Source organism: Vespa crabro, chromosome 6 (genome assembly GCF_910589235.1).
Source record: "Vespa crabro chromosome 6, iyVesCrab1.2, whole genome shotgun sequence".
Taxonomy (NCBI): domain Eukaryota; kingdom Metazoa; phylum Arthropoda; class Insecta; order Hymenoptera; family Vespidae; genus Vespa; species Vespa crabro.
This window is the reverse complement of record NC_060960.1, coordinates 4,830,773-4,852,949: the sequence shown is the minus strand read 5'-3', so window position 1 is coordinate 4,852,949 and position 22,177 is coordinate 4,830,773. Positions and strand designations below refer to the sequence as shown.

Sequence of the window (22,177 nt, the reverse complement as noted above, 5' to 3'; positions counted from 1 at the left end):
TGTCCATCTATTTCATGTTTGCGAGCGTGAGCAAATTTGTGATGAACGAAAGTAAGAATAAAGGGAAGGAGAGAGAGAGAGAGAGAGAGAGAGAGAGAGAGAGAGAGAGAGAGAGGGAGAGGGAGAGAGAAAGAGAAAGTGACAGACAGACGGACAGACAGGCAGGCAGACATACTGAAAGGCAGAAAGACAGAGAAAGAAAAAGAAAAAGAGAGAAAAAAGAGAGAAAGAGAGAGAAAGAAAGAGAGGGACAGAGAGAGAAGGCGAATAAGAGAAACGTGTTGAAAGAAAAGAGAGGGTAGAAAAAGAAATAGCGGGACGGAGAAAGACATTTGCGTGACAGATAAACCTAAAAAGCGGAAGGATATTAATCAGGCGCTCGTTTTCACCTCGTTCAGACATGACTTATTTGTGGTCAGTATTCATTCCTTCGTATAAAAGACTAAAATTTCACCTTTCTCGTCGTTCAGGACGACATGATATCTCTGCTTTTCGATTTCGAACGACATCGAATAAATTCATGGAATGTCTTTTAAAGGACAAATTTGTGGATATGTCAAGTTATTGAATTTTTATCGATAATATTAAAAATGTATGATCCCGCTTATTCATAGTAAATCTATTCAAAATAGAATATCGACAGGTTTTTTTTTCTTTTGCAAAATAACGTTACATATTGTATAATACAAATGTGATTTGTGAAGCGACAGAATATCGATCAATTAAAATCTTATTCTATAACGTGAGATTAATAGGTTCAATTATGTTCCAATTAGCGGGATTATATATGATATGGGTCATTATATTTCGGGTTGATGAAATGAAATATGTAGGAAAAAATAAAACATATGTATATAATGTCGACGTGGAAATCCACAAATATTAAAACCCCTTGATTAAAGGTACAATCATACGTTTATATAATATAAATCAAAATAGTCTTGTATCATTGATCATATTGGGCTATAAAAGGATAATCCTAAAACAAATGGAATATAATATTTTATAACGAATAGTACAATTTACCGTAATGCCACAATCAAGAATTTCTATTTTGTCGATCGTTAATGGTAACGAAAAGTTAAGGCATAGGCGTAGAATCTGTGGTCCCTTGGATTTGCGTGGAAAGTAAGATTGCAGCTTAAAACGTGGCTCGAACTGCAGAACTCTCTCAGAGTCCGCACGTCGGCTGCACGTCGCGCGCGCTAAATATAAAAGCACCTCGCGGGCACGCACCGGCAGCACCGCCTAGCGTTCCGTGCCTACGCCATCTTGCATGGAAGAGTCATTTGCGTTGGCCCGGCCCACAGAGGGCAGCCTGACTCCGCCTCCGGTTGCCCGCTTGTACATAAGCAGAACCATCTTTATTACCCGCAGGCACTAACCGTAAAGGAATCGGAGACTTGCTCTTGCGAGAGGGCGAAAGAGGTACCTAGAAGAGAAAGAGAAAGAGAGAGACAGAGAGAAAGAGATAGATGGAGAGGACAGTGAAGGGGCAGGGGGCAGGAAAGCAGAGAAAGAGACAGATAGAGAGAGGGAAGAGTTGGAAGAGAGAGAACTGGACCGGTCTTACACACAGAGGCGCCGCACTTCGTGTAGAGAGACGAGGAATACGAAAAGGGGGACAGTACGTCTCTCCTCTTCGTGTTTCTTCGAGATCGACCGCTCGTTTCGGGGATCGGCCGAAGAATTATGGTATAAAGTGGTAGGGCATGACGGTGCCGTAGGCATAGTTTGTCTTTATAACGTCTGCGTGGCCGCGGCGGAACATCAAACGAGCCGCTGATGGCTCAAAGTGCCTGACCGGGATATAAATCCACGGCCCACCTCAGCTCGTCCGCCCAGGACGAGTCTCTCCCTTTCTCCTTCTTGTTCTCATCCTCTTTCTCCTCTTTTTCCTTCCACTCCTTCATCTCACCCCTCCACACCCTTCTTTCTTTCCAGCAACCTCTCCCCTATATCGCCGTGCTCCTTCACGACTCTTTACGAAGGAACACACGCTGTCCTTTCTTTCCTGTCCTCCACCACAGATCCGATCCTTCCGTTCTTCTTTGACGCTCTCCGCCACCCGGTGTCTTCGATCTTCGTTCTCGGCATTCGTGCTTCTCATATCGAGACCTTGTGGAACTTTGTCTGTCTTCTTCTTCGATGCTGTGCTCGTTTTGTGAATTTTTCTTGGTGAGATAAGGAGTATCGTTGATTCGTTTTTGAGTTGCCTTTACTTAAATTAGTGATTGGCAATGGTGAAACTTATAGTTTATTGATATTACACTTGCTCAGATTTTGTGTTGGCAGGATAAGATTAATGTTCTCTTTTGACAGGTTTGATTGACAGTTAGTTTGTCATGATAATTTGCATATCAAATAATAGAATTTCTTTCGATATTTTGAAATACTTTGATGGACAAAATATCAAAGTATCCTTTTTGATACGTATATATTTATCTTGATGGATTCTTGTGTAGCGCCTAATGCAGAGATAAAAGGTGAAGGTTGCGAAGTGATGTCAGTAATCAGAAGGGCGCGTTGTTAGAAGGACATGCGGCAGTTTTGTCTCGGAAGATATCGGACAAATGGGGTTGTTCCGTAGACAGGCGGGTTATCTCGGTCGGTCGTCGAGTAGCCACCCTACTAAATCACTCGCTTCGAGTCCACGACCTCTGCCGCCGTTATCCCTAACAACGTTTATGGCCAGAGCTTTGATGTAGTCCTGTACTTTCTAACATTTCAAAAGTCAGCCGGTATAATTGATGTTCCCCTTCATGACATGATCGATTACTTCGCTTTATTTTTCCTTCATTAGCGTGGATACACATTGATGTATCGGCTGAAAAACGTGAGAAACGTGAATTTAAATGTAGAGAAAGTTTTGAAGGAAGACATGACGAGAGGAATATAATCAGGTACAAAGAGAAACTTTATTTTCTTTATATTTTCATGTGGTGCAACCCAATTTTAGCAATATAAAATTGTGGGAAAGGAAATAATAGAATCTTATCAATTTTATAAGGAATAATTAAATTTATAAATGCAACATTATTGCATCGTAATAATAGAAGAACAGATGTCGAATGCAGTATTGAAGTTTTTTTTTTAATAAAACCAATAAATGCTTTACTAGCTGCCTTTTCCGAAACGTAAACTTCCTAAGAGAGCTTGGCAGTGAAAGCACATGCGAGCAAAGCGAGCAGTTTGTAAATAAATTCGTAACGCTTTTCTACATCGAAGAAAAGGCCAAACGGAAATGATAGAGCTATAGAAAGAAAGAAAGAGAGAGATAGAGAGAGAGAGAGAGAGAGAGAGAAAGAAAATGAAAGATCGAAAAAGGGAACCGGTATGTAGCTGTGGTCGATCTCAACGAGAAGACTGAGGGACGAAAGGCGGATGGCGAAATAAGGGGGGAAAGTCTTTCGTCGTATAGAAAGAAAGAAGGAGAGAGAATACACGATGTTTCCGTAGCAGAGCTGGCTTGTTTACCGGCAGACACTATTGGCTTCTCATTCGAGTCTCGGAATTGCGAGCGTGCTCACATTCACGAAGCATAAAGGGAGGGATATTGCTTCCCTTTGTGCACGCGCGAACCCCGTTTCCTTAATTTATTTATCTTTGTCAGCGGGCGGCGGCTGCTGCTGCAGCCTTACGCCACTCTCTCTGTCTCCTCTATCTTTCTCTCCTGTCCTTACATTATTCCTGCCGTTGGATGGTTTACGTTGAGCCAACCCGATTCCGAGCCTTTGAGAATTGACTTCGACTCGCCGCCAGCGTCGACCCTCACGAAAGGCAAATTCTTCCCTTCAAATACTCTCTCCGGAGTCTTTCTTATAATTTCGAACGACGTTTGCATTCAGAATTCATTTTGACGTCGATCGTCAGCAGAGCCATTGAAAGAAATTATTTTGGCAGCTGGTTTTACGAGATTCACAATGTCCAGAGTGATTGGATTTCGAGAAAATTACATTTCGATTATCATTTATTTTTCGCTTGTCATATCGAAAAAATAGACGTCAAGCGTAGATTTGCTAAGCTTGAACATAGTAATATAGTTAGAAGATCATCTTAATCAGAATCTATATGTAAATTTAAAATCCCGTATAATCTAGAGAAAACACAAATTTATTTTGACAAATGGTCGTTGTTATCTGTATCGTTGAAATAAGTATTGTCTTACCGGATATCTACGATAATATATTTAAGCTTCTTAAACGACGACAGCTCCGTTCGTGTCACGTTCATAACTATTATATCGAATAATCGATCTTTGGAACATTCGACGGACCCACGGTATTCTATTCTTCAATACCCTATTATACTCTCATATTTATCAAACGCACGTCATTTCGTGGCTGGAGAACCAAAAAAGCAAGCTGCAAGCATTGACGGAAACGCTTATTGCGTCCGCAAACAGCTTCGTCACCGGGATAGAAATTAATCAACTAGAAGGACGGGACCGAGATTATCAGCTTTCGCTTCAACACTGCGGTTTTGTCCGGCCGAGATCCCTGAAGGCCGAGATCTCTGCCAGTCTCTTCCCCTTGCTAGCATTAGGAAGTTGGATGGCGTTGGCGGAGCTAGAATGGATTGTTGCCCTCGGGGGTGTAGGTGGATAGGAACGAATTGAGAAAGGGTGGGTTTCTCTATCTATCTATCTATCTCTTTCTCTCTCTCTCTCCCTCTCTTTTTCTCTCTCTTTCTCTCTTTCATTCCCTTCTTCATTCTCCCACGTTGTCCGCCTTACTTTTATCCTGCCTAGCTCGTAAAGCGATCGAGCGTTTATTCGCCATACTACCGAGGACAAAGTGGCCTGCGCTCCTTGTCGACTGCCACTATTTGTCTCCCGGACAAGGAAACCTAAAACTGTGACTATCCTTTTCGGTATAATACAAACGTTATGAATGATGAACGGGGCTCGCGACGAGCAGTTTAAGATGATTTTCGCCGACACGTCAGGAATTTCCAGATTTGTAACAAACACCTGATCACCTGATACGTCGACTTCCACGAGAATCATATATTTTGGAGCGATGTAATTTTAGAAATACGTTCTGTGGATTACGTGACACAGGCGAAATAACTTAACTCTTATTGTCAATTAATTCAATCAACAACAACGAAAGATATTGGACTATGCTGCGGAATCAGATAAATGGATTTTAAGTATCATCTAACATAAGTTGGAAGTTGGCCGAGGATCGATGGCAAGAAGGTGATCACTTCGTTTGACGGTCGAATCGATGGGAGTGACTAATCGCGAGTCGGAACCGCTCTTCATCCTCAGGGCGGACAAGGAGACAAACGAAGCACCTCTAATTACCGGTATCACTCTAGCGCACTTCTTCGCGAGCATTTATCACCAAGGATGTACCTACCGGCGAAAGTCGAAAGAAGAAGGAGGATCCGAGGAGGATGAGGAGGACGAGGACGAGAAGGAAAGTAGGAGGAGGAGCCGACGCTTCGACTTTCGGATCTCTCTCCCTCTCTCTTTCTCTCTCTCTCTCTCTCTCTCTCGCTCTTTCTGTTCCTCTCTTGGTTGCTTGCTTGCTTGCTCGCTCGCTCCCTGGCAAGCTGGATTGGTATCGGAGCGATATATCTCGGGATTGGCTTCGCAGTGGCGGATAGTCCGCATCGAAGCAACGATAGGGGAAAGGGGTGCCACCTTGATAAACGAGCTCATAAATAACGGTAACGTCTCCACCGAAAACTCGGCCGGGTAAATGTATATCCGGGCCCCGGGAGAGGTGTAGCGGAACGCACGGAACACCGAGAGAGGAACAGGGGCGTGCTCGTTCGTGCGCGCGCAACTCGCGCAAGACGGTGGCGCCGTCAAGCGGCAGCAAATGTAGACTGAGCTCCTTCGTGAGCTGTGCGGCGGGGAGCGCGGCTAATTTAAGATCCTATTGAGATATTTATGGGATCATAAAGCGGAACTGGCTGCTTCTATCGCCGGCAGCCATGCGTGAGTCGCGCGACCAACAGCCAAGCGGTAGTTTGTATCTTTGTTTATAACCGACGTACCAACGACCAAGTCGAGAGCCGTCCAAAGCGTACGCTTTATTTCGGTACGCTCGATCAAATAAGTCCGAGCCGCCGACGAGGATGCGCTCGGCCCGAATTTATTGGCTCGCGCTGAACTTAAATCGCGTGGGCAGCATCTAACGCGCCTTTACTTCCACCATTCTTTTTTATTCTTCTTTTTGTTGGATCCCTCTTTCTCGATTTGCTTCGGATTATATCGCGAGATGGTGCTTTTCCATGCGGGATGCGCGATTTCTGAAGTCCATACAGCGAAACGTCAACAAATGAACGCATGCACTGGTTAGTGTTTAGGAGAGTTATCGAAGCGCAGCTGTACTCGACAAACTTTCCTCCTTGGTAATCCTACGAAAAAGCTAACGTATGACTCGACGATCGTAAAAACGTTCAATTTATTTCTCTTTCGGGGATCGTAAATTATTCCTCGATGTTTCACCGTTTAAAGGGATATTCCCGCCAAGAAAATTTTTCTCTGAGAAAAGTTCAAGTTTTAGTCGAGGCGAATTAAGAACCTGAGAAGGAGATCGTTGAGCCATGATAGAGACTCAAAAGTTTGCTCACGAAGGCTCACAGTCGTCCGATTTTCGGAACTCATCTAAATAATTCTAAACAGTCCCTCTGGCGAAGTTCTTTTAAGCATTTCGCTTCTTATCGAGATGCTTACCACGGTTCTTCGAAGGAAGGTCGGAGAGCGTTAACGTCGGACGCGCTATTTCGGTTCGCGCCGTATCCGCTCGTAAAAGTCGCCCAAGGCGTGGGCATCCATCCTAATTAACAACCATGGAACCAGGTAGGGGACCATCTGATACCACAGCGAGTATAATCCGCTCGTTACGAACACGAAGGCCACACGGAGAAACGCTCGACTCTCTACACACTTCTTCCTCTCTGACTCGGCTTGCGATAGATTTTGCGTCTTCCTTTCTTCGAGAGTTACCTTCGTAACCTATCGCTACGCTATAATTCATGCATTCTGTTGTCCCTTGTCCCAAGCTTTCTCTTTCTCTCTCTCTCTCTCTCCCTCTCTTTATCTATCTCTCTCTTTTTTTCTACAAAGTATCAATTGACCGATGATCTCCAACATCAATAAAATCAATTAATAATAGACATAAAAGCGAGACGATGGTTAAAAAGGTGCAACAAATGTATTTTTAAAAGGGTCTTCTTGCAAGAGTTTAAAGTTCGATCGCGTGCGAGGGGAACGGACGAGATGAGCGAGGTGGGACGCGCGGACGTGGCAGATAAATAAGACGCATCGCTTTGGGAGTCGTAGCATCGAGATACGTACGAAGGGGAAGATCAATGCGACGTCGCTGTCGGCTCGAATATATACGAGGGATTTTCACGAGTCTCGCTTCGCGTTACGCTCACCCAGGAACATCGGCTCTCTCGGCTGTTTTAAATCAGTATCAATCGTAATTTTTAATCCGTGGCAGATCGACGTGCCGATGCCGAAAAGAATAACGAGCTGGTGAGAAAGGGAGAAAGCGAGATAGAAGAAGATAGGAAGAGATAGGGAGAGATAAAAAGGGATGGAACGAGAAGTTCTACCTCGACTAGAATAAAATCGTAAGACTTATCCGTAATAAATCAAGTATCCTCTATTCGAACGTCCGTTGGCAGGCATGTAACGGAACGAAGTATGGCGGCGGTAGTCGATGGTGGCTCTACCTATCGGCCCGTCGTAGAAAGTAATCCCGTAAGTCGTAAAACGTGTCAGAATGTCCAACAAACACCTACTCATTAGCTCAGGTAGGCCGGACCGCGCGGCGTGCGGAGCGCTAAGATTGCACAAACACGCATTAACTCGGTGTGGGTAAGTTATGGTTCGGGAGAGAGCATAATTCACTCGAGCGAAGAAAGTGTGGGTTTACCTTCTTCGAGCTGTTCGTGTGAGGGCTCCGACTCCTCGTTATTTTATCGGGTGCCGGCCGGCACGTACGTCTCGGAGCTAATTGAAATCCACGTTCTTAAATTCGGGTAGACTTCGTCCGCATGCGGGAGACTTATTCTTCTCGCGTTGGACGTCGCCACCGTCGCAGTCGAGAAAAGAAGAAAAAGAGAGAGAGAGAGAGAGAGAGAGAGAGAGAGAGAGAGAGAGAAAGAGAGAAACTTTTGCGAGAAGCCAAGCTCGGTCAAGAGGATTAAGGACGATATCCCAGGGATCTTCGTTTTTCGCTCGGGCTCGCCACCGACGTGACGTACCTCCGCACGGTTCGTCCCTGCGATACATTAATGGCATCGAACCGAGGAAAGATTTATCTTCAGGGATATACAACGGTCCGAGAGCTCGAAGTGAGACCTTATAAGCGATACGTGATAACGATTGGTATAATCGTCGATAAAACCGTCCGACAGAATTATTCCTTGGTTATTTTAAAACGAACGATGTTTGATGCATCTACCATATTAATCAAATTCTTTCTTATTTCGTAGATCGATTTGAATTTAAATTCTTTAAAAGAACAATTTAAAGATGTCGTCTGAATCGTAAGAAAAGAAAAGATGTATTTAAAATTTTTTTTTTTTTAAACTAATAATCATTTCTCCAAGAATAACGACCCGACTCCAACGACCTCTTGAACTGTAAATAAAATGAATGAAAAAAAAAAAAAAAAAAAAAAAGAAATATCTTTCGCAAATCGTCTAGACTATATTCGCTTATTAAATTTCAAGAAGTCGTGCCTCTAAAGTCCTTATCTCTACCGACTTGTGCCAAGGGGGATCGTGTAACGAGCGGAATGATTTGCGTCGAACCGCACGATCGATCTATCTTCCGGATCGAGTTTTGTTCGAGAGAGGAGAGTGCAACGGCTTCGCGCTGTGTTCAACGGCACGATACATACCTATACAGAAAGATCTGCTGCTGTTACTGCTTTCTCTACCCACACGTCTTCGCGGTCTTCTTCGTGGTGCCTCTTCCGGTTCTTCTCGCGCTTGCGCGTGCGCCTACACGGAGAACGGTAGAGCGAGACGCGTACGTGTATAGCCCAGGAAGGCGTGCAAGAGTTCCTCTCGCCTCCTTCTCGTCTCCCTCTTGCTCTGCCGCAGCAACAGCAGCCGCCTCTCGTACGAAGAGAACCGATAGACATCTTCGCCGACTCTCCCGCCGCCGTCTAACTAATTGGCTACTGAATTACTGGGCGACATGACCAGTTATTGCTTCGTGCCTCACCTCGGTCGAGTATATCGGAGCTTGAATCTTGCGGTTCGAAGAGCCATAGAGCCAATGTCTCTCTCTTTCTCTCTCGCTTTCTCTCTCTCTCTCTTTTTCTTTCTCTCTTTCTCCCTTCTTCTCTATCTTTATCTCGCTTGCTCGCTCCTTTTCGTACTTAGCCGTTTCTCTCCACTATCTGCACCTCTCTTTCTCTTTCTCGTTACGGGTTAATGACAACTCGTAATACAGCGACGCTCGTGAAACCTCCACTCGTAATGGCCTGGGAGTGCTCCCCTCTGGAACGACATACATATTTATCTAGGTGCGGCGTCTTTACGTCGCTAAAATGCGCTCGATGGCGAACAGTATCGTGTTCGAATCCGTCTCGGACAATCTTTTCGCACGATTTCATACTTATCAACAACAAATCGCTCTTCGACAACATTTCCTATGCGATGTTCTTTCTTCTTACTTTACATGTACTTTATTTAACATATTCCTCCGTTCACATTGTATTGAAAATAACTTTTACTTTATGACGCTTTTAGTAAAAAAAAAAAAAAGAAAAAAGAAAAAATATTATATCTATATGATTATTAATAATATATAAATAATATTTTTAAATTTTACGATGTACACGATTTGTGAGAGATTAAAATATTTTAATCTTTTTCTTTCTTTTTAAATAACTGTCGGGTAAATTGTCGAGCGTATCGTACGGGTGTGGTCGTCTTGTAATACTTGCTCGAACCCAACGTTATTAACCCTCAATGCCAGTACCAACCGAGGTTCGAACGGAATTACGAGAGTGCCGTAATAAATTAACCGAGATATTACCGGGGAGTGATAAATTTATAACCTTTACGCGGGACGATACCGTGGCAGTACAAGCGGCGATACGCTGGCGACTTTTGACGAGGCTCACAGATAAACCTAATCGAGAGAACTCGTAGATTTACGCAGGCTGTACACGTTCCTGTATAACTGTTCTTCCGCGTACGACTTTCCTCCTGCAAAACCGAATGGCTTTCGAACGCGCGATACCGTCCGGTAAAAGCCGAACGATGTAAACAGATCCATAGGCAATATAAGAGAGAATCGTTGTTCTTTTTCTTCTCTCGTTTCTTTTTCAGCGCGTATACAACGTGTAAATACAAAGTCGAGTCACATGCGAACTTACTATCGATTTTCGAACTTACATACCATGTAAGTATATCGCTTTATTTAGTTTCCTTACCTTCTATTCTTATATCTTAACCATTATACCAAAATAATCGTCGTTTTTTCTTTTATTTTACATTATAAGATAACATTCTGTAAATAATGATGATAATAATAATAATAATAATAAATTATTATGATAATAATGATAATAATTTATTATTATTATTATTATTATTATTATTATTATTATTATTACAATTTACACTGTATATCACATACGATCGATTTTAAAATAACTAATATGTTCCGATGAAAATATTAGAAGGCGTATCTCTTTAGTAACCTGTTATGATGATGGGGCATCCCGAGAATTGCTGGAACTTGAACGATTCGTTGGCTGTTAAACGGTTAAAATGTATCTCGATAAAATATATCGGCGCCTTCGGATTCTCGTCGTTATAATCGGATCGAATTTTGCAGCACGCAAAGGAATGGTGGTCGTATTAGAGTGAAGTAGAGAAAAAGGGAGAGAGAGAGAGAGAGAAGCGTGCCGTCGAGAGGAGAGCTAGTAGCATTCAATATAGAAACACAGCGGGTTTTCTCCTTTCGAAGGGGGCTTTACGTGCGGGCGAGTTAAGGTACGAGTACAAACCGAGGTACCCCTCGGTGATATACGACTTTGTGGGTGCTCGCACGATACGCCGAGCACTAAAAGGCTTAACGAGCATCTTCGTATGCCATGGCAGTCCAGAGTAAACAGGACGTGGCTTATCTTGTCACGAAAAATCTGCGGAGGGAAGCTCCTGGCTGCTCGCTGCCACTTATTTTTCTTTCTCGGTCTTCTCTCTCTCTCTCTTTTTTTTTCTCTCTCTCTCTCTCTCTTTCTCTCTCTCTCTCTCTCTCACTCATTCTTACCCTTTTTTCATAATGCTACCTGCAAACACGAGACCTTTCCGTTACGCTGTCCGCTCTCTGCCCATTTCGGATTTTCGTCTCGAAACTTTTTCTCCTTGCTTTTTTCTTTTTTTTTTTTCCTTTTCTTTTTTATCTACGCCACGTCCAACCCCAAAGCGATTACGAGTTCTTAACGTTTGTACACTCACGTTCGAGGATTCTAACGAGCACCGAGTAATTGCTAATTTGTAATTAAGGTTCCCTTCCGTGGCAAAGAGGTGGTTTCGCTTCGTCGGTGAAGTTCATGAGAATGAAATTCGAAACGATGTCTGCATGTGACTCGGTTAAGAAATATTCTTTTTTTTTCAACTCTTTTCCCTCTTTTAGATAACCCGGACGTTTTTATCCGGTTCCGTAATCTCGACGATTTTATTTGGAACATATAAAACTTGTTTTAACATTTTTCGAGAAAGGAGCAAATAGACGACGATGCCGGATTTTCGATAAACGAGAATCGATCGGTGTGAAACGATTCCGCGAAATTCCACGACACGGAGCTTCTCATCTATATCGCTTTCGACAGCCGGCTCACACTGTCGAGATTTATCTCGGCCACTTTAAGGATTTCAATAGGAGGGTGGGAAGAGATTCGCGCATTTACACGATGCTTTCTAATTAACATTCGACGCGTTATCCGTCGATTCTATTCTACCGTTAGCACCGGCAATTACGTACATTTACCGGAAATTATTATCTCGAACGCTTCATTATCTCTTAATGAAGCAACGCGGTATCGGCCGAGAGTGCCGATGGAGACGTCGTCCGACTAATTGCTGGCTCCCTCTCGTCGCCGCGCGCGACAAGCGAAGGCTAATGTTCGAGAATCGATCGATTCTAGATGCGCGCATTTACGCATATCACATGCTTCTGTCTAGCTATGTATAATAATAATAATAATAATAATAATAGTAAAATAATTCTTTTTCTAACGCTATTCACTATCGAGTAAAAAATATTTTTTATCCATAGTGACTTACTAATAATTTTTTTCTTTTTTCTCAAAGATACGACCGAAATCTTGACGGAAGGAGATGTCGAAATCGTTTAAGGGCATAAGAATTGCATTGAAATGGTTCTTTATCTTTTTTATTAACGCGACTTTATTTTTGAAACGTTCTCGATGTCCAAAACCAGATCTACTTCTTTCGATAAGATCCAGATTCGAAATAAAAGCGGTAATCTTACTGAAAGTCCACTCGTTTCGGGACACGAACCTTTGCGAGAGAGCTGTTTTCTTCGTTGCTATAAAAATATATTTCCGGCGTTCGAGGACCGACTATCGCGACAACGACTACGACAACGACGACGACGACGACTTTCCTTCGGTGGCTCTTTTTAGAAAGGCATACGATCGTGGTAGCGATCGTACGAGAGCAACGACGATATAAATTTTTCGAATCCTTGCTGTCTCACATGAGCTTGCTCGTTCGTTCCTTTGCTATTCGATGCTGTTAAACTATTGGGACAAGAAAATATATTATACCGGGTGTACGCGCGTGCGCGCGCGTACATGTTGCGTGTTCATAACGTTATGCCGTTTATAGCGAACTCCACTAAATTATACGATAAGTAGTCCATAATCCGTACTGGTGAATTACTATCCTCGTATAATACCACATTCGACGCGCAACGCGTCCGATAATTTCTCTTTTCGCCCACTCGCAAAGCCGTTCGATACGAATTACCACCATTGCCGGTGCGTTGCTCAAAGGAAGTGCCTTACATCATCGTATTCTATGTATTCGTTCGAGTGCGAAAGTGAACGATCGGACGAAAGATTTTTTATCTTCTTTTTCATTTACGAAAACTTTCTTTTTCGCTCTCGATTACATCGTTTTTATCTCGCCTTGATATTAAAAACGTTGATGTTGTTCTTTCTCCTTCTCATGATAATAAAATACATATAAGTATCTACTACCGAAATAATCGAAAATGCGAAATAATCGACGATGCATAATACGAGAAGCGGCTTCGAGAAAACATTTTAAAGGCGTTGTCTGCCATTCACAATTTTTTTGATTTTATTCGAAGCGTTTATGATATCTTTTAAATGACATTTATGAGATTTTAATTGTAAATTATAACTAGAGAGAGAGAGAGAGAGAGAGAGAGAGAGAGAGAGAGTTTCATCGTAAAAAATTTGACGGATAATTTCTCGTAAAATTTTTCTATAAAAATTTTTTCGTCCTATAGCGGACGTATAAATTTATACAAAATTGACACGTACAATTTTCAACAAAAATTAAATTTCATAAGTATGAAATATAAATATGAAACTATTGATTTACTTCCTGTTTCCTTTTTAACATCTGTTATCTGCATATGAATACTTAAATTTTGTATATTTATCAATTTAAATTGCATTGTTGGCTATTACTCTTTTCAGATTAGAAACATATAGAAAATCTCACGTATGTTTTCGATAAAATATAAGAAAAGATTTCTAAGAAAACAGGCAAATAGTGAAGATCGCAAGAACTATCCTTATCGTGCTTTATCCGTTACATTATTTTACAATAAGACCATAAATTCGGATGAAAGCTCTGAGCGTAGGACGATTCAGCGGCTTATTAAAACAAAATGGCGCATTATCGAGAACCGCTCGAATGGTTTTCATGCAGGCCAAATAAATTCCAAGAGATTCGAGTACGTAGTCAGGCGAGAAAACAACCGGCCGAATATATACGGGAAGGGTCAATAAAAAGAATAAAGTACAACTCGGACACGCGAATTTGATTGTAATTGAAGCCGATAAGTATGTATGTACGTGAACGCAAGTAAAACGGTGGAAGGATGGCTAAGTCGACGTCTAGTTAACGTACGAAGGTAAGGAACATAACCGTTATCGTAACCATTCTCATTAAGGCAGCACGACCGTAAGCCTGAGTTCTTTGCCGAACGAGGCTTCAAAGTAAAAGAAAAAGAAGGTAGAAGAGAAATTTATTATGCTGAAGGGCCAGATAATTCCTTGAAACATTCAAATTAAACGAAGATTATATTAATTTAATGTGATTTAAAGCTATAAGTTGAAAGGTTCATTGATCTTCGATATTAACGATTAGAAAATTGCATATTTTTGAAGAAATACAAGAAATAAAGAGTTTTAAATGTCACTTAATAATATATTCTATATTCGATACTCAGTTATTCGAAAAAGACAGGGATATAAAAAAAATATAGGAATGTGTCTCCTGAAATGAGAACCACTGATGGAGCCACCTGTGCCGTCAAGTATGGGTGTACGTATCCATATTATAAATCCAGAAGATAATGACGACATGTTTATACTCTTCATTTGTATGCTAGGCGAAGAACTTCGTTCGTGGCCGCACACCAGACCCGCTCGTTCCTTGTCCGTTCGTCTGTCCGTTCGACCAGACAGCCGCCTGCCATTCTCAGTGGCATAACACCTGTCTCTCTTTCTCTCTCTCTCTCTCTCTCTCTCTCTCTCTTTCTTCTTCCGACTCATCAGACTCTCCTTGACTTTGAATATTCGTATAGTTGTCGTATTATAAATCCTCCATTTTACTATAGGACATCACTTTTATAGAAATTTTTCTTTTTCATTCTAAGACTTGATCTTTCATTGTATAAACGAAATAATGAAAATATAAAAATGGACAATAACCATGTATGAATACTATCAAGTAAGAACAGTCTCGCGTATAATGATGGAAAATTCGGATTATGAAAAGAATCGATAGCACGTAATACATGCTTGTCACTCATCCGATTCTACGGTGTAGCCTTAATCGTAGTTAATTTAAGCGTGAAGCCGTACTCCTTTCGAAGTTTGACTTTGATTGCCAGTGTCAATCAATGAACAAGGATGATCGATGTAACTCCTTGATCATTCGAGTAATCGATTTTTCTGAATCTTTTGAAATTCTTTTTTATCTCGAGGTCTCCTCCGTTGCCAGGACTTCCTCATAAAGCACAAGATTCGTGCCTTCACGTAAAATGGCTTTATTATACAAAATATATGCAAATTACCTTATTTACGATTATGGTCGCTAATTATATTGCGTGCTTATACACAAAATGTCAACGTGACTGTGCCGACGTGCTATACGTTTGACTTTTTACGAGCCACCGCCTATACTACTGACACATATAAGCTTTCCCGCGTGTCCATGTTCGTAACTCTTACAGATATCTACGTGCAAGAGGGCAATGCGTAATGTATATGTTGTAGGCTTAATGATCGCAAAATAGCTTCATGGTTATACTTAAACCTTCGTATCGCAATACAAGCACATTACCATGAACGATATTGCCTGTTCTTTTTTTTTTTCTTGGAAAGTAAAATAGTACAGGAATCATTATTGACTTTCTTGGAAAATGAAGACCGATCGAAAATTTTGCTATTTGTAAAAGCCAACCCAATGGAATCTCGTTTTCACGTGATACACCTTACATACGAAAGTTAAACAAGACTTATACGAAATATATTCTTTCTCCTTCTTCTTTCCATTTCTTTCCTTCTCTTTTATCAATACAATCGATTAACTTTATATTTTTCTACGTTACAGAAGTCGACGAAGAAAGTAGCATATTTAAATTATCCATTCGTGTATATCATTCTTAACTATCGATCAATAGTGTCAAAGAATTAATTGATGAATAATAGATTTTTTCGATCGATTAAACGAGCTGTAAATTTAGCTTATATATCAAGAGATTTATAGCTTGCCGATTTAGGTATTTTCATTCATTAGAATGTATGACGATTGATATCTAGATCCTTCATCGTGATAGATTAGTACCGAAAGTTAGATATTGATCTAGTCTTACTGTCAATCTTATTAAAGACTTTCCTTTACTTTCACGTGGAACGAGATAGATAATTTCCGACGTGTTATGATTAGATTAATTTATATCTAATTTTGTTTTTATTGTCTTCACTCATTTGAATTCAACAACTACATATACAACTTCACTTCATTTTCATTTGTCCGAATATACGAACAAACAAAAAATGAGAAATTTAATTTAAATCAAATAAATAACAAACTTATATATGAAGTATAAATTAATAAAGAGAAACAAAATATACAGCTTTATCGTGATTTCGATGTATGCACACTTAATTGGTGCTCGGATAACCGAACCGTTCTGTTCGATCCAATTAACTTCGTATTTTTATATCGTTCAAGAGCGAAGATGTAACTTTCTTATCTGAAATGTCGTTTCATGTAAAGAGACGGTTATTTATGTGCCCGTTCTCGACTTGCGATCTTATCTGGATTAAGGGAAAAAATTGATCGTCTCGAAAAGGTGATCGTTTATCTATGATTCATATTATGTCAGCCAAAATGAATTGCCAACGGGATGTGCGTCTTTTATTCTTATTTTTTTCGATTATTGATCTATAGAAGATTATATCCTAATGCTTATCTTACGATAAAATTTATTACGATCATAAATGATAATATAGTTGCCAATCTCATTGAACGAAGAAAAAATAGATTCGTTCTTTTATGCTGAATATGTTGAAAAATAAAAGGAAAATTCAATTACAACTATGAATTATTTTTATTCGACGAATATCCATTTCAGTCGAAAATCCATTTTCTTTCTTTTCCTTGTCGATCGACTAAAAAGTTCGAGAGTTAAATAGCGCATGACTATTTGAACTGAGTCTCATTGTAACGTGTTTATAACATTTAAAAAATAATCGAAACATTATACGCCGATTTAATTCCGGTTTGAATACACGCTCTGACAGATAGCCAGGCCTTCTGTTACATTCGTATTACTCGCGATTAAATGGGTACGCGTGCGAGAGAAGAGAAACGTTAGTTAAGTACTTCTCGCGCGGACCGTTAACGATACGACGATTATTTAAGAGATAGGATAGTATATATTGTCCGTGTGCACGCTGTTACTCGATTACCACTCGCAAGGATGAATTACATACATATACAGACAGACACAGAGTCTGTTTTTATAATAAGCTTTACCGTAACTATGTTCGAACTCGACTGTCTGCGCGTGCTATGGTAAATGATATGTGTAAGCTCGATTAATGTTAAAGTCGATTGAGAGAAGGAGAAGAAGAACTTCCCACATTACGGACGAAAGACAGATGACGAGGAAGCAGAAACCGTTCGATTCTCAATGGTAATTTAGAGACTTCCTATTTCAAGATTATTAAGCGAAATAAATTCTCTTCGATAGGGATCGTTCTCCGAAGCGGACCGTGATTGAAAACACTTGGATAGTATTAATACGCCTCATAAATCTTGATCTTTCATAATGATGGATGTGCCTTGTAATTTATCGATAGAAGTCCGACGATCGTAATGGGATTCCTTTAAATCGATAAATTGTTTTCGGAGCAAAGATACGAAAGACGAAGGCTCTCTCATTGAGGCATACCGCGTGTTCACAAATAGAACCACTATACGTCACATTAACGCGATAATCTATGGATTATAGTCGAATATTTCTACGAACGGTCTCGATTAACGTCCGAGCAAAAACACCGTACGACCGACCGCGATTAATCAGAAAACATAAATTTGTCAAGTATATTTTGGACCGTCCGTATTTCTCACCTGAATCTAAGAAAAGGTTCATTCAAAGTGATACGACAGCTTAATTAGCAAATTGTCTGAAGTTTTTATACATTCATACGAAGAATTTATGAATAATTTATAAAAAGACTCGACCATTCTTCCTCTTTTTTTTTTCTTTTTCTTCTTTTTTTTTTTTTTTCTTTTTTTTTATGCATAATAATAGAGAGTGAAAAAGTATTATATGATATCGTACAACTTAACATTCGAATATTGGACGTCCAATATTATTGATATTTCTTTTTTACTTTCATAACTTTACATTACATTCATTACGAACTTCCATCCTGATATTTTTCCGTTTTTGCAATTCATATTTTCAATTTATCTTTATTCCTTCTATCTTTCTTTCATTCTCATTCTATTGTCCCTTAATTTCGACCGACTTTAAGATTTACATTTAACAATACGATCCAAGCCAGTAAGTGTGTATTACCTACGCGTACCTTGCTATTCATTAGAAAACCGGCATTGGATGAGCCTCGCCTCGTCTTCCTTTTCATTGAGCGATAATTTTACTGCGCGAACGTCTTCCCCTTATCTCGATCGCGCGAAGCAAATTATACCATGCCGTACGACGAGAAGAGATTCCGGTTAATCCGTGCGCGACCGCCGTTCATGTCGGTCGGCGAGAGGAAAAGGATGAAAAAGAGTAGGAGGGAGAGAGAGAGAGAGAGAGAGAGAGAGAGAGAGAGAGAGTCTGTGTCCTTTTAAACGCACGATATATCCTCGTCGAAACGTCAGCGTTATTTTCTAAAGCCGGCGATTCGGCTCGCGCTCTATCGCGACGTATGGCCGAGTATCTCGGAACTTTTACACGGCTAAACAAGCGAATAAAGATAAAGGAGATATACGAAAATAAATATGAGCCAAACCCAAAGTGCATTCCGATCCGAAGACACGGTCGATCGGCGTATCTAAACGGGGCACGCCTTCGACGTGTGGAACCTTTAGCTATCCTCCTTTTCATTCTCTTTCTCATCCTTTTTCTTCCTTATACAACCATGCTTCTCTTTCTTCGTTATTCTCGCACGTGTACACGTGTACGCTCTTAAAGTGCTCCAAACCGACAGCCCGTCTTCACGTTGGATTATGATCAGATATGTTAACTTTTTCTCGCGAAGATAAAATGCGAATTTATAGAACGTCCTCGTTCGAAGACTTTGGCGCAGTTCAAACAAAACTTAACTCTCATCTTTAGGAAGGATTGTTTAAAAAGCTTTCCTTGTTACTTTGCGTATTAAAAAAAAAAAAAAAAAAAAAGATGAAAGAAAGAAAATATACTTTTCTATTCAGTAACTACCAATAATTTTACGAGCGATCAGCTTTGTTTCTATCGACCTTGAATCGTTTTTTTATATTCTCAAATAACATTCCATGAGTAAGGTGAAAGATAGAACCAGTTTCATAAAATTTTCCTATCTACGTTTTTCAATCATATTTGTATTTATTTTATCTATACCTGGATAGCCATCATATTTTAAGAAGCTGACGGTTAAGATTATAAATAGCTTCGGGAATCGCTCGAAAAATAGCGAAGCTTGGACGTCTCAGAGGAATATCCTTTGTGTTTTAATATAAAATTAAATATGTGAAATTTTTCTTTTAAATCTGTTGCTATGAAAAAATATATAACAATTATAAAGAAAATCAAAATGGTACGCAAGCATAGGTCGGACAAAATAAAAATTAAAACACATCGGAGATTGCTATTTAAGGGAGAATGAACTATGGAATCTGTCAAAAATCGAAGCGAATCGTGTTCGCATTCGCATCTCTTTTATTCTCGGAAAATAGAAGAAAGAAGAAAGTCCCGAAGATGAAGAAGTTAATAGCACTGTTAATCGTGATAAATGTAGTAATTCCATTTATCCAAAGTCAATCTTTTCGTTTATTACCTTCCACTAAAAATAACGTTGAATGGGAACTAACATTGTCAGTAGATACAGGTGCAGATTCCAAAAAATCTGTAGTACCGATCATTCCCAAAGTTGCATCTGGTCAGAAACAAACAGTCTATAAGACGTATACGCCAACAATCGTTCAGAAGAAGATTCACAATAGGGTCAAGCCTATAACGCCTCAAACGCAGCAGAAAATATATTCTCACGTTTATAAGACTCCAAGTCTTAATCATCGAGTAGTCCAGTACCAGGATCACCAACCGATATCATCATCCACGGTAGGACCGATCTTTTACAAAAAGGAACATGTCCCAAGCGTCTACAAGAAGAAACACAGCGTACACCATCGAGTCTACGATCACGACATCGGCAGCGTTTACCCAACTGGAGTACACGCGTCCGATTACGTGTCCAACGCTCCACCACAATATTACCTTCCTGTTTACTGACAACGTCGATCCCAGAATATCGGCGTTATCGCTCGCGATAACACCTCGGACCACCTGTTTGCTGACGCGCTTTTCCAACTATCTCGATCGTTCGAAACTTCGTAGAAGCTCGATGTTGTTCAATCGTTCATTTGAAGAAATCACATATACATATATATATATATTTATTAGATAAAATCTTACATTCAATGATGATCGAAGATTAGCATTGATCGACTTCTTTGTACGGGCTCATTATTAAAGCGACAATTTGAAGATTGTAATCTTGAAAAGGAAGAAAATTGATGATATCCGAATATATTGGAGATTTCCAAGATAACTTATTATTTTTATCTTTAATTTTTATTTCCTCGAAATGTATTTCATTATATTCTAAATAGCATTATGTTTCATAAATTTTCAAGTCCCCAATGATCACTAGCTATTTTTTCTTTGTATTGATCGTTGAATAATAAATAATATTTGCGAATATTGATCTCGATAAATTTCCTTGATATGTTTCACCGCACAGTTTTCATCGTAAACATCATCCTTGTGTATCACAAATTATCGTCGAAGCTAGCTAGGCGCTCTCTTTTTGACGATTCTCACATATCCCTTTTTCGCAGACATGCCGGCTAAAATTCGTGTCAAGCGACGATAATCAGTCGGACGCGAGCAGTCGACGTCCGAAAGAGGATCACAATGGAGTTAATTAAACGTCCCGATGATGGACGTGAGGGCAACTGCGATCAACCACCGCGTGGCCACCGTCAATGGCTATTACGAGTCCGCGGTGCAACAGCTTGGAGAGACGTGAGGTGATCTAAGGAACGACAGAGAGGAAGGGATCGGGACAGCGTATAAGAAAGATATATATATATATGTATGTATATACATATATATATATATATATGTATGTATATACATATATATATATATATATATATATTAATCATATATATATATTGTATATGTATGTGCGTGTTAGAAAGGGTGAAAGACAGATAGAGATAGGTAGAAACGAGAATAGCAAGAGAGATGAACAATGTAGGTGACGGGTTCGTAGTCACACCCTGAGAGAAAAAGAGAGAGAAGGATGTTCCTTTTGCTTTGTCTTCTGGCTTTTTTACGCTTTTCTTTTCTCCGACGTTGAAACGAGCGTGGCTACGGCGGCGTCTCGGCTTCGTGTCGCGCTGAAATTGCTCAAATGGAAAGGAGCGTGTCATCGTCGGTACGTCCGCCCGTCACTCACCGACTCGCTTCTTCCGTCCTTTTCTCCCTCCTCAAACTCTTCTCGGTCTCCTCTTGCTTCTCGTCATGCGGCCTCGATCTCCCCATCTCTTCTTCTCCTCTCGCAGAAACTCGCGAATTCCCCAGATGCGGATCAACGTCCAACGCGCTGTCGCTAACAACAACGTCCGACCATTTCTTCGAATTTAACGAACTTCCGTGAAAAACGGTGACGTTTCTCGCGTTATACCTCCTACCTATCCACTCTCCGACCGATCTTCTTTTTCCTTTTCTACATTCTCCTCCCTTCTTACATCTTTTATTTTTCCCGTTCCGATTCAGCGTACATCCCTATACGATGACAACCGAAGAACATGAAAAACTCCTAACTCTTTCTTCTTTCAACGTACGTAATTGGCTGAATTTGAATTTTTACATCGACCAGATGTCACGAAATATTGAGATTGAAATACAGGAAAAAGGATTGGTAGATATCTAGTCGATATTTCCTCCGTGAAAATCGAAAGAACGGCTTTTCATTTTAGTTGCAAAAAAAAAGGAGAAAAGATAGAACGTTTTCAGCGTCTCTTTTTAAATGTTCTACATAGAATGTTGAAATAGAACGTATAAATGAGGTAAAAGAGAGCCGACAGTAACAGTAGCCGAGGATGTGTAATATCAACATTGTCACGGTAACATGATGAGAATTAACCGAGTTCGTTAAAAGAG

The 22,177-nt window shown here is 40.3% G+C and overlaps 1 long non-coding RNA gene across 1 annotated transcript; it reads right to left on the bottom strand.

The window, feature by feature from the left end:
- Positions 1-223: 223 nt before the first annotated feature.
- Positions 224-20,261, bottom strand: LOC124425121. The gene is made up of 3 exons (XR_006942436.1): positions 19,782-20,261; positions 8,877-9,483; positions 224-2,827 (listed from the first exon to the last, which is right to left on the bottom strand). It is a non-coding gene; the product is annotated as an uncharacterized LOC124425121 (long non-coding RNA).
- Positions 20,262-22,177: the final 1,916 nt, after the last annotated feature.